Genomic DNA, 11564 nt, shown 5'->3' with positions numbered 1-11564 from the left:
GCATTATTTTCCTGAATTCTTCCAATTTTTTGTCTGTATTTTCCATGAATTTGTTTGTTTTTTCTTCATGTTTGTCAGCTTTTTGCCTCAGCTCTTGGAGAATTCTGAGTATTAGAGATTTGAATTCCCCATCAGGTAGTTCTAGTGCATTTTCTTCCACTGGAGAGTCATCTGGTGTTTTATTTTGGATGCCTACTGAAACCATCCTGTCCTGTTTTTGTAAGTGTTTTGATATTGTCTGCTGTCTTTGGGGAATTCAGTAGTTTTTTTTTTCTCGTTTGTTGACTATAGATTTGTTTGTTTCTTCCCTTTTTTTTTTTAAATTTGACTACGTCTGAGCAGGCGGACTGTGTGTTCTTTCTTGTTTGCTCGTCTGTGGGCACAATACTTTTCGCCTCCCTCTCTGATTGGCATAGTCATTCACTCAGATATGGTACGGTAGGGCAAGTCTAGCTGAAGAGGAGTTACTGGGATGGGTTGTTTGTGGCACTTACTACAGCCACCAGAGCAGGTTGGTAATCAGTGCAGGGCATGTTCCAGTAGGCTGTGCCTGTGCTGCTTGGTGGTGTGATGTCAAGCTTACGGTGCAGGTAGGCAGGATGCAGTGGGGAGATTATTGTGTGTGGAGGTAAGATGGATATGGGAGAGAGGAGAGAGGAACAGGAGCCAAAAACATACAAACAGACAAAAAAGAATGCTAGGGGAGCTTGTCGTTGGAGTGGAGAGATGAGAGACTACGAAATGGAGAAAAACAGAAAGGGGAAGAGGAAGAAAAGAAAAGAATGAATAAATAGAAATCAGAACGGTTAAAGAACTGCAAAGTTCCCGGGGATCCCACTGGTGCAGCTGTGACGTCTGGGGAAGTCGCTCTCAGGTGTTGCAGTACAGCTTGGCTAGAAGGCGTAGAAGTATACAACGCCAGGTATTCAGGGAACATAAAGAGAAGGAAGATACAGAGAGATGAGAAACTGAGCAAGGAAGAAAGACAAAAAGGGAAAAAGAGCGAAAAGAAAATAAGACAAATTAAAAAAAAAAGAACAAGAAAGGCCACCAGAAAAAACAGAAGAAAAGAAAAACAATGAAAAAAAGTGCTCTCAGGGATCCCTCTGCATGTCTGTGCAAGCTGAGGGGGATGTCTCCTTGCCATGCAGCACCGCCTGGCCAGAAAGGGCTCCCAACTCAAGAGAAGGAAAAGAAAACAAACCAACAATTGAAAACAAACAAATGAACAAAAACCCCGGGATCCCACCAGCACGGCAGCCCAGACCAGGAAGCAGCTCCACACTCAAACAGAGCTCCACAGCCCCTCAGAAAGAAGCAAAGATGGCGCACGGAGCCAGGTATTTGAGCTAAAGGAGGGGGAGGTGGTGAGAGGTAAGGAAGAAATCAAAAGAAGCAGAAAAAAAAAGCAACACTAGCAGCCAACAAATGGCACTCAGATAGCCGGCTAGTGTGGGCTGGTGATTCTCGAACAAGAGACTGTGTCCTCAGGAAGCAGAGGGGGCCGAGTGTGGGTGAAGAAGGGTAGGGAGTGTAAAAGCGTATTTTACGAATTACCAGAGCTCTGCATCCCCTCAGGAAGAAGCAAAGTTGACGCACAGAGCCAGGTATTTGAGCAAAAGGAGGGGGAGGTGGTGAGAGGTAAGGAAGAAATCAAAAGAAGCAGAAAAAAGCAACACCAGCGGCCGACAGATGGCACTCAGAGAGCTGGCCCGTTCGGGTGTGTGGAATCCATGCAGCTGGTGTTTCCTGGTCAAGAGATTGTGGCCGCGGGAAGCAGAGGAGGCCGAGTGGGGGTGAAGAAGGGTGGGGGGTGGGAAAGCGTATATCGCAAATTACCGGTTGTTTTGTCTCCCGCTGGACGCTCCGTGAGGCTGCTTTCTCGTAGCCCCTGTTTGCTGGTTCTGATAGGAGTCCAAGATGGCGGATCCGCGCTGTGTTAGCTGGTAGGGGACCTCTGCATGAATCTCTTCTCGCTTTCCATTCTCTGTCAGTTTTTTCACTCCATTTGGTGCTTGGCTGAGTTCTTTATCTCTTCATTTGATGTTTTAGGGTTTCAGGATTGTTGTATTCTCTGTACAGCTTAGTTTTTCGGATCTTTGCTGTGGAGGGACGGCATGGTGCTTCTGCCTAGAGTGCCATTTTGCCAGAACTCGCCTATTATTATCATTTTTTAAGACAACCTAAAAGATCCACACTGTTGAGAGTGAGGAGAGAAAGGCACAGTGAATGCTGTGAAGAGGGATACAAAACAGAAACTGTACCAGCCCTTGGGAGCCTGGAGTTCACCAATTTGATATAATTAGGTGTTCACTTAACACTCAGTAACTAAATGACTTTACACCAACTTCTTTGAAAGAGGAAAAAAAAATAGTGTGAGTTGCAGCAGACACCTCCAGGCTCTTTCACAAAACCTGCCTTTGTGGCTGGGTTCTGCGGCTCCTGCTGACTTACTAACTGCACTATCACACCTCCATGGAACGTACAGGCACGCTTCTCCCCTTGTCTGCAGCCAAAGAGCTGAGAAACAGGTCTCAGCAAGTCCTGACAATGAGGTGCTGAGCTTCTTCTGGGGCCAGTGTGTTCAGCTGCTTCTTTTACTGGAGCAGGCACCCCTGACAGTGGATGGCATGGGAGTAAGCACAGGAATTCCACAGAATAAATTGGAATGTAGGGAAACTTGGGACTAGCTTTCTCGGTCTAGTTTCCACCGAGGTGACTGGGTAGTGTTGGCTGTGTCTTCCAGATTCCTTCATGAGTCCCCTCCCTCTTCTTTATATTTAAAGGCCAGGAGAGGATTTCTGACTTAGACTCATCGCTTAAAGGAAAACCAAAAAGAGGCACTGAAATGACATGGCCCCATAAAATCCTAGGCCAGAGAGATTGAAAATTTTACCTTTAATTTCTTTAGGGCAGGAAAGTGATTCATTAACCTAAGTGCCAGGCAAGCCTAGAAAAAAATCTTTTTCCCCGCCCACCCACCTTAACAAACAAATAAACAACAAAGGAGGTTTTATAATGTTCTAGCTGGAAATGGAATGCTTGAAAAGAGTCCAAGTTAGGCAGTATTTGAGACTGCACAGAAATTGGTTGCAGACAATGGTGTGCCTTCTGGGGTAGCTGCTTCTTGGTCCTTCCTTTGCAGCTCTTCTGAGTAATGTTTAATCAACTTGGAACTGTCCTCTTCTCCCAAGAGCTCACTAGGATCCTGAAGCTGCCTTAGCCTAACTTGACCAACTTTCATCTGGTGATGGGGACTCTGGTTAACTGACAACAAGAATATTAAAATTGTAGGTCACTGAGGTGAAAAGATACCTTAGAACACAGTGTAGTGACTAGGAACTTTGAGCTGTCCATAGCTTTTAGATTTCCTGTGAGAGCTCTCTGGTTCTCTAATATAATGGCTGTGTGTGTGGGAGTGGTGGTGTGGTGGACCAATGAAGAGAGTGCTAGACATGGAGTCCAGGGATATTCAATTCCAGTCTCTCCCCCTCACCCCATTTTCCAGCTAGGTAACCTTAGCCAAGTCATTTAATTTAATTAATCGTTTATTGAGTGCAACTAGGGAGCTTGTCAATAGCCAAATAATGAGGTCTTCTAGGCCACGTTAAGAAATGTGAACTTCTTTCTAAGGACAATGGGAAGGCAGAGGAAGATCCTGAGCTGAAGAGTGACAAGATCAAATTTTTATATTAGAAAGATTTCTGATGTCAGTGTATAGGATGGATTGGACAAGTGCAAGGATAGTTGCAAAAAACCAGTCAGGAAACTTCTGCAATTGTCTACATGATAAGCGTGAACACCTAAACTAAGGAAATGATAAGAAACATGGAAGAAGGCAGTACATACAAGGCATATAAGAAAGTAGAAAAGGAAAGACACAGTGAAAGTTGGATATGAGCATAAGGGAGGAGTAGAGGATGACTTAGAAGTTTCTGGTTTGAGCTACTCGGTAAATTTGACTGCCTTCACAGCATTAATTTAAAAAAAAAGCCAGGTTTTAGGCTTGATGGTAATGAATTATGTTTGGAAGAGTGCTCAGTTTGAGGTATCTAGAGAGGTACTCTAGTTGGAAATGTATGGCAAAGAGCTTTGGTAAAAATCAGGAAAGAGTCTAAGAGGTAAAGATCTTGACGCCATATATGTATATGTAGTAGATTAACTTGTGAACACATAGAACCTCTTTCACAGAGGGTATGAATATTGAAAAAAGGAGCCTAAGAGCAGAACTCTGGCAGAACACTGAACATGTAAGAGGCAGGTGGTGGAAGAAGAGCTATGAAGTATAATGAGAAAGAGCTGTCAAAGTAGGTAAAGGAGAATCGGAAGAAAAAGGTCATAAAGAATCTCAGAGAAAAAAGAGTTTCAAGGAAAGCATGACCCATAGTCACTGAGAGATATTTTAGAAGCTCACTTGTGAAGAAAAAGATACCTGGGAGTGATTAGTAATGAATGAAGAGATGAGGAATGGTATTTTTTTTTAAGATAAGAGAGACGTGAGGCTGCTCTTACATCGTATAGCAAATAGTGATAGAGAGGCCTATTGATGGAGTCAGAGTCCTTAGGGAATGAGTGACTGGAAACTTGTGTAAGGAAGGAGGATAAGCTTTAGACAGGTCATTTTCTTCCTCTGAAGCCAATGGAAGGAGATAAGAGTGGTTGTGGATGAAATTGTGTGTAACAGGATGAGTAAGATTTCGTGGGAATTTTTACCCAGTGACCATTATTGTCTTTATGATGTAGGAAACAAAGTCAGTTGCAAAATATGGGGAAAGAGAGTGGATTAGGGAGTTCAAGAATTGTGGGAGTTTGTTGTTGTTAGTGCCATAGTGACCCTATGTACAACAGAACAAAACACTAGTCCTGCACCATCTGCCTGATCCTGCACCACCCTCACAGTCGTTGCTATGTTTGAGCCCATTGCCGCAACCACTGTGTCAATCCCTTTCATCGAGGGTCTTCCTCTTTTTCGCTGACCCTCTACTTTACCAAGCATGCTTTCCTTCTCCAGGGACTGATCCCTCCTGATAACATGTCCTAAGTACATGAGATGAAGTCTCACCATCCTTGCTGCTAAGGATCGTTCTGGTGTACTTCCGCCAAGACAGACTTGTTTGTTCTTCTGGCAGCCCCCGGCACATTCAATATTCTTCACCAACACCGTGATTCAAAGGCATCCATTCTTCTTCGGTCCTCTTTATTCACTGTCCAGCTTTCGCCTGCATAGGAGGCGATTGAAAATACCTTGGCTTGGTCAGGCGCACCTTAGTCCTTGAAGTGCTATCTTTGCTTTTTAACAGTTTAAAGAGGTCTTTTGCAGCACATTTGACCAATGCATTACATCGCCTGATTTCTTGATTGCTGCTTCCATGGGTGTTGATTGTGGATCCAAGTAAAACGAAATCCTTGACAACTTCAGTCTTTTCTCTGTTTATCATGATGTTGCTTATTGGTCCAGTTGTGAGGATTTTTGTTTTCTTTATGTTGAGGTCTAATCCATACTGAAGGCTGTAGTCTTTGATCTTTATCAGTAAGTGCTACAAGTCTTCTTTGCTTTCAGCAAGCAAGGTTGTGTCATCTGCATATCGCAGGTTGCTAATGAGTCTTCCTCCAATCCTGATACCACGTTCTTCTTCATATAGTCTAGCTTCTTGAATTATTTGCTCAGCATACATATTGAATAAGATAAGTATGGTGAAAGGATACAACCTGATGCACACCTTTCCTGATTTGAAATCACACAGTAACCCCTTGTTTTATTTGAATGACTGCCTCTTGGTCTATGTACAGGTTCCTCATGAGCACAATTAAGTGTTCTGGAATTCCCATTCTTTGCAGCGTTATCCATGATTTGTTATGATCCACACAATCTAATGCCTTTGCATAGTAATAGTTATAAATTAGATGGAATCGAGACAAGGGAAATGCACAAAGATTACAGAGCATCAGTGAATATTTAGCTGATGTTGAAGACCTTGCATACATCAGGAGTGGCATCAATCCAGAGAGTAGTGTAGATTTTCTCCACTAGCACACAGCTGTTGAAGAGTAAAAATGGAAGTGTGAATGTCTGAATTGATCTATGTTAGGGGATTTGCTTTAGGGTAGATGGCTAAAGAAACAAGGAGGAAGGAGTTTGAATTATCTGGCAAAAAGATGTGGATTGATGAACCATAGAATATAGGCTATTTATGAAGGGAGGGAAGTCCAACAGGCCTGGTAGACCTGGGGCAAAGGGAGGCATTAAGAGATATCACACATGAGGTTAGAGGATAAGGGTAATGAGGATAATGAAATGAGAGAGCTGGAGATTTTGAAGATTGAAGTAAAAAAGATGGAATTTAAAATTTGGCATGGATCAGGGCAGGGCAGAGGGAGTAGATTGCTAAAGTACAGTGAAGGTAAGAACTCTTAGAGTTAAAAGGATCAGGGAAATCTAGAGATAGGTTATTGAATTGATTGTCCTCAAATGAAGGTATACAGGACCATGGTGGGACATGGGGATAAAGAGAAAGATTGCCGAGAGCTACATGTAAATGGGAGTATTATCTGTAAACAACTGAATTACTATAGTGTTGGAGTTTTATGGGACTCCATAAACACCATGTTTTTCCAATCTAATTTGAAGCCAATTTACAAGAATTAAAACACATGGTGGTCAAAAATGTGATCTTTATTACTAATAAAATTACTGTTGAATAATGTGGCTTATATTTTGGGAGAAGTATACCGTCTAAAACTGAACCCTAGGCTTAGCCACCCAGACTTAGGAAGCTCTAGACCCCTACAGATTCTCCTGGGGAAGCCTGGCTATCAGAGAGCCTGATGAGCAGAAAACAGGGAAGAACCTATGCTTTTTGAAGTAAAGGAGGAAGACAGGAAGAGGCAGATATATGCAAGCCAGGTCCTTAAACAGATTTACAAATGATTTAGGTCATTCCACCTCAGTAAAAGAGAAGAGGCTAGGATATAAAGCTAGTGGTGCTTCCACTACATGAAAGGAAGTATCACAATTGGAAACAAAGATATTATCTCTCTAAGGTCTGGATTAAATCAGTAAACAGAAATCACTCAAGGTGCTCCAAGTAGAAAGACTTTTTTATTTATATTGATACATAATTGCATACAATAATTATATGCAGAATAGGATTCTTGGAAATATCGTAACAGACTTCTCTGCCATGTAGAAAAGGGTTATGATGATGGTGAGTTGCAATAGATCAATCCAGCACATACTACCTAATAAACAGCAACAAGAAAGTAATGCAGATAACGGTTGATTTATATGTCAAAAGAGGGTTTTCTGGTAAGGAAGAACACTGAAGTGGTAGAGGAAAGCTAGGAGAATGTAGATTCCTTGTCATGGCCCCATGGCATATATGGTATGAGAAAATAAGTATTTTCTGTTTTGAATGAACTGGAAGTGAAAACATGACTTTCAGAGACAATTGTGTTTCCATTTAGCAAAACATAGAAAGGCTGAGAAAGTAGGGGATTTTATTTACCAGGGAGCGTGTGTTCCAGTGCATCGAGTGAAAAAGTTGGGAAGAAGGATAGTGGAGGGAGTATAAGTGAGTGAAAAAAAAAAGAAAAGGAAAAAAAGCATAGGGTAGAATGAAAACAACAATGTGTTTAGCTTCTACCACAAGATGAGAGGGTCAAGGATGATCCCTGTTGACTGTAGCCAGCAAGTGGCTAGAGAATGCTTGCAGGGTCAACGTGGTTCCATTTAAGGGGGAATCTAAATAATCTTTGTCAGGAATGGCTTTGCTGTAAGAAATAAAAAACCCTCTCACCAGTGGCGTCACTAGGGTTGGTGTCACCCAGTATGGTAACTCATGGTGTTGCCATCACCCCCATGCTAATTACTACAATATTGTAGCTAAAACACTGGAAAATTTGACAAAATCAGCAACTATGAAAACACCCACAGCAATGAAAACAACAGCATGTGCTTGTAGCATGTGCAGATGAAACCACGTGATTTGAAGCATCACTGTAATTGGGTAATAATGACAGCTCTGACAATTCAAAAAGTAAATTAGCATTGAGTTTTAGCCTTGTAGGTATATTGATACATGTAAGCTGGGCTTATGAAAAAAAATTGTTGTTATAACTAACTGTGAGGATATTTTAATAAAAAATAATAAATTTCTGCTGAAACACTGCACAGAAATTTCATATAGACAGTCATTTTAGTGTCACTCCCTCTGACAGTGTCACCCAGTGTGGTCTATAGGCCCCGCACTCCCCTAGTGACACCACTGCCTCTCATTTAGTGTCTTGGTTATCTAGTACTGCCAAAACAGAAATACCATAAGTGGATGGCTTTAACATAGAGAAATTTATTCTCTCACAGTCCAGTAGGCTAGAAGTCCAAATTCAGGGCTGTGGCTCCAGGGAGAGGCTTTCTCTCTCTGTCAGCTTTGGAGGAAGGCCCTTGTCGTCAGCCTTCCCTTGGTCTAGGAGCTTCTCCACGCAGGAACCGCAGGTCCAAAGGATGCACTCTGCTCCTGGTGTTGATTTCTTGGTGGTATGAGGTCCCCAACTCTCTGCCTGCTTCCCTTTCATTTTATCTATTAGAAGTTGGTGCAGGCCATACACCAGGGAAACTTGCTTTACGTTTGATCAGGGATGTGACCCGAACAAAGGTGTTACATCCCACCCTAATCCTCTTCAACATAATCCAATCTTGCCTTATTAACCACAGGCAGAGATTAGGATTTACAACATATAGGAAAATCAATCACAAAATGGAGGACAACCACACAATACTGGGAATCATGGCCTAGCCAAGTTGACAAATATTTTGGGGGAACACAATTCAATCCAGGACACCTAGCTTAGAATGGAATCAGAAAAAACATAAATCCGGGGCAAAATGGAAATACAGGTCTCAGGAACTAGAAGAATAAAACTTAGGCTACTCTTTCTTTCTAGAAAAACAAGTATTCCCATCTCTACTTTTTCAGCACGTCTGCTTCATTCTTTATGTAGACAAATTTTATTTGCCTTGGCATGCATTAGGCAGGCAGTGGCTTCCACGGTTATACTTCTGACTTGACTTCTCAAATCCCATACCCAACACCCTTTAATTAGATTTTCTATGTCCCAATTTCAGGTTCCTGGGGCAGATAATATCATTGGCTCTGTTTGAGTCAAGACAGTATTCAAGATTCAGTCTTGGGGGAGGGGTAAGATCACATGACCCCAACATGGAAGATTCGTCAACACTTCAGCAGGGGCCATGGGTGATGAATAGTTCTCAGAAGGAAGCATGGGCTAGATAGGCATCTAAGAATGCCCTACAACACAAGCCAACTCTAAAATAAGAGCAGAGATCCTAGCTCAGGATGACACAGGAAAAAACAATACAAGAGTTGGGGTCAGAGAATCAATCTATTTCTTGATCTCTAAAACCTGGCAATAATTTATCAGTCTTCTCTCTCTTACAGTGTTGTTAAGAGGTTCACATTAGAAGTTATATGAAAGTGGGACATATATATAAGCTATCTCTTGAGACTGGATCAGGTTGCTCACAACCTATAAGGATTGAGGTCCTCTCACTCACTGTTCTGACCTGGGTTATTCTTGATTTTTCAATCTCGTTCTTAACTTCAATTTTGGGAGTCACATATTTTACGTCCTAACAGGTTTTTCTGTTGTCTTTATTCTCCTGATGCAGTTCTCCCTGATAACACACTCTAGCTTTGTGTGTATATTTCCAGGCTCAAACCACGTTCTCATTTAGAGCCATTGACCTCGAATATAATCTGGATCTGGCAGAACCCCTCCTTTCTTTACCACCGAATGGAATAAGTGACCCTCAATACCCCATTGGTCTCCTGCTTGACCTTGTGCTTTGAGAGTCTTTCCAAGTCTGTAGTTCTCACCACGTAGTAGGTCACAGGGAGAGGCCACTGATGATCCCCATGGTCCCTCATCAGCTCCATGCCTGCCAAAGCTCCATGGTGATCAGGGTCTTGCCCCATTCCTGAACATGGTCATGCCTGCTTTCTCCACATGAAACCCACTAGAACCCCAGTGGACATTTAGTCAGCTCTTTTCCTGAAGGATGGGGAGGGGACAGCATCCTGAGACAGTGCAGAGTGAGAGGACCAAGAATTGGGACCTTACCTCACTAACTCATTCTCATATACTACACAAGGGGTGGGGGCCCTATGCCTCACAGTTTAGGTCTTGGGAGGGACTTCCATGTAAATACTCCCTCTCTCTGGACTCGTGTCTTCTAGCTCCCCTCTTGTCCTCTTTATGCATCACTCTTCAAAGCTTCCTCCCCAAATGTGGAGTTGTCAATCTACTCTTTCAGAAAACACATGAGAAAGGACTCTGGAGCCTCTATCCCTTCTTGTATTTTGGAAACTTTGGCATTTCAGATTTCAGATGGACAAATAGTAAATTCTTTCCTCTACCCTGGTATTTGCTGGCTCTAAAGAGGGGATGGCTGGTTCATTAATGGCATGATGGTGGAGGAGGTGGGTAGAGCTCTGATCCCAGTTCCATTCTTCTGCTACTGTGGCCTAGGATGTTTCTTTCAGAGTTACCCAAAAGCAAACATTCCTTGGTGTAGTCAAGTATTAATTTTCTTTTGAAGACAACCATTTTAGTCCCGGAAATAGGAAAACATATTCCTTCTATTGACACGACTTTGATCCTATGTCTCGAAAATAAAAGCCCTGATAATTTTGGGCTAAGGAGCATTTGACTCCCTTTTGAGCTTGTTCTTATTACAAAAGCCATCACACTGGCAGAAAATGGCACCTGAATCGTGTGTGATGAAAATGATGCTCCCAAATAGATTCTTTTTGTTTTTCAAGTTTCTGCTCTGATACAGGAAAGTTTATTCCACCACATTAAGATTCATTCTTTGGGAAAATCATATCTCTTTTGTATATGTGTGATTATTATCAAATATCTCAACCTGCACCCAGCGGCTGAGTCTTGGTGTGCCAGGCAGGTCCCATGATGCAGCTTTATAGGCAAAAAATAAAGTGGTCTCTGTGGCACCATTACCAGCCCTCATGAATGAGCTATGGCTAGATCCTGAGAAAAGTCAGATTCTCTAACATTACTCTAGATAATGTAGTTTTTCTCACACTCTGCCTCAACTCCTCTTATGGTAAAATAGGGTAGATGTTCTCTGTCTCAGTATTATCTGGAAGAGATAAGAAGATAAGAAAGGAGGGGCAGGAGGGAAAAGAAAATTAAAGTTGCACAGTCTCCCAGGATTTGAGCTAATTTTTCAATGAGAATAAGGTTCTAATTTAAAAGAATCCAAGCCAGTTTAGAGCAATGGCCCAAAAGAAAACTCCACTCCAAGATTCAATGAAATAACCTGGCCATGGAGAAAACAGAGTATGTTTATTATGACCTCAACATTTTATGGGAAGGACACATACTTAAGGAGGGTCAAGTCCCTGCCCACTGCCATGTTAAACAATATTGGGGTTGAAAAATGAAGCGGGTAACTCAGTTCTAGTCTTTCAAAATAGAAACCCATTGCTGTTGAGTCGATTCTGACTCATAGCAACCCTATAGGACAG

Source organism: Trichechus manatus, unplaced genomic scaffold (genome assembly GCF_000243295.1).
Source record: "Trichechus manatus latirostris isolate Lorelei unplaced genomic scaffold, TriManLat1.0 scaffold00021, whole genome shotgun sequence".
In the NCBI taxonomy this organism is placed as follows: domain Eukaryota; kingdom Metazoa; phylum Chordata; class Mammalia; order Sirenia; family Trichechidae; genus Trichechus; species Trichechus manatus.
This window is presented reverse-complemented; position numbering follows the sequence as displayed.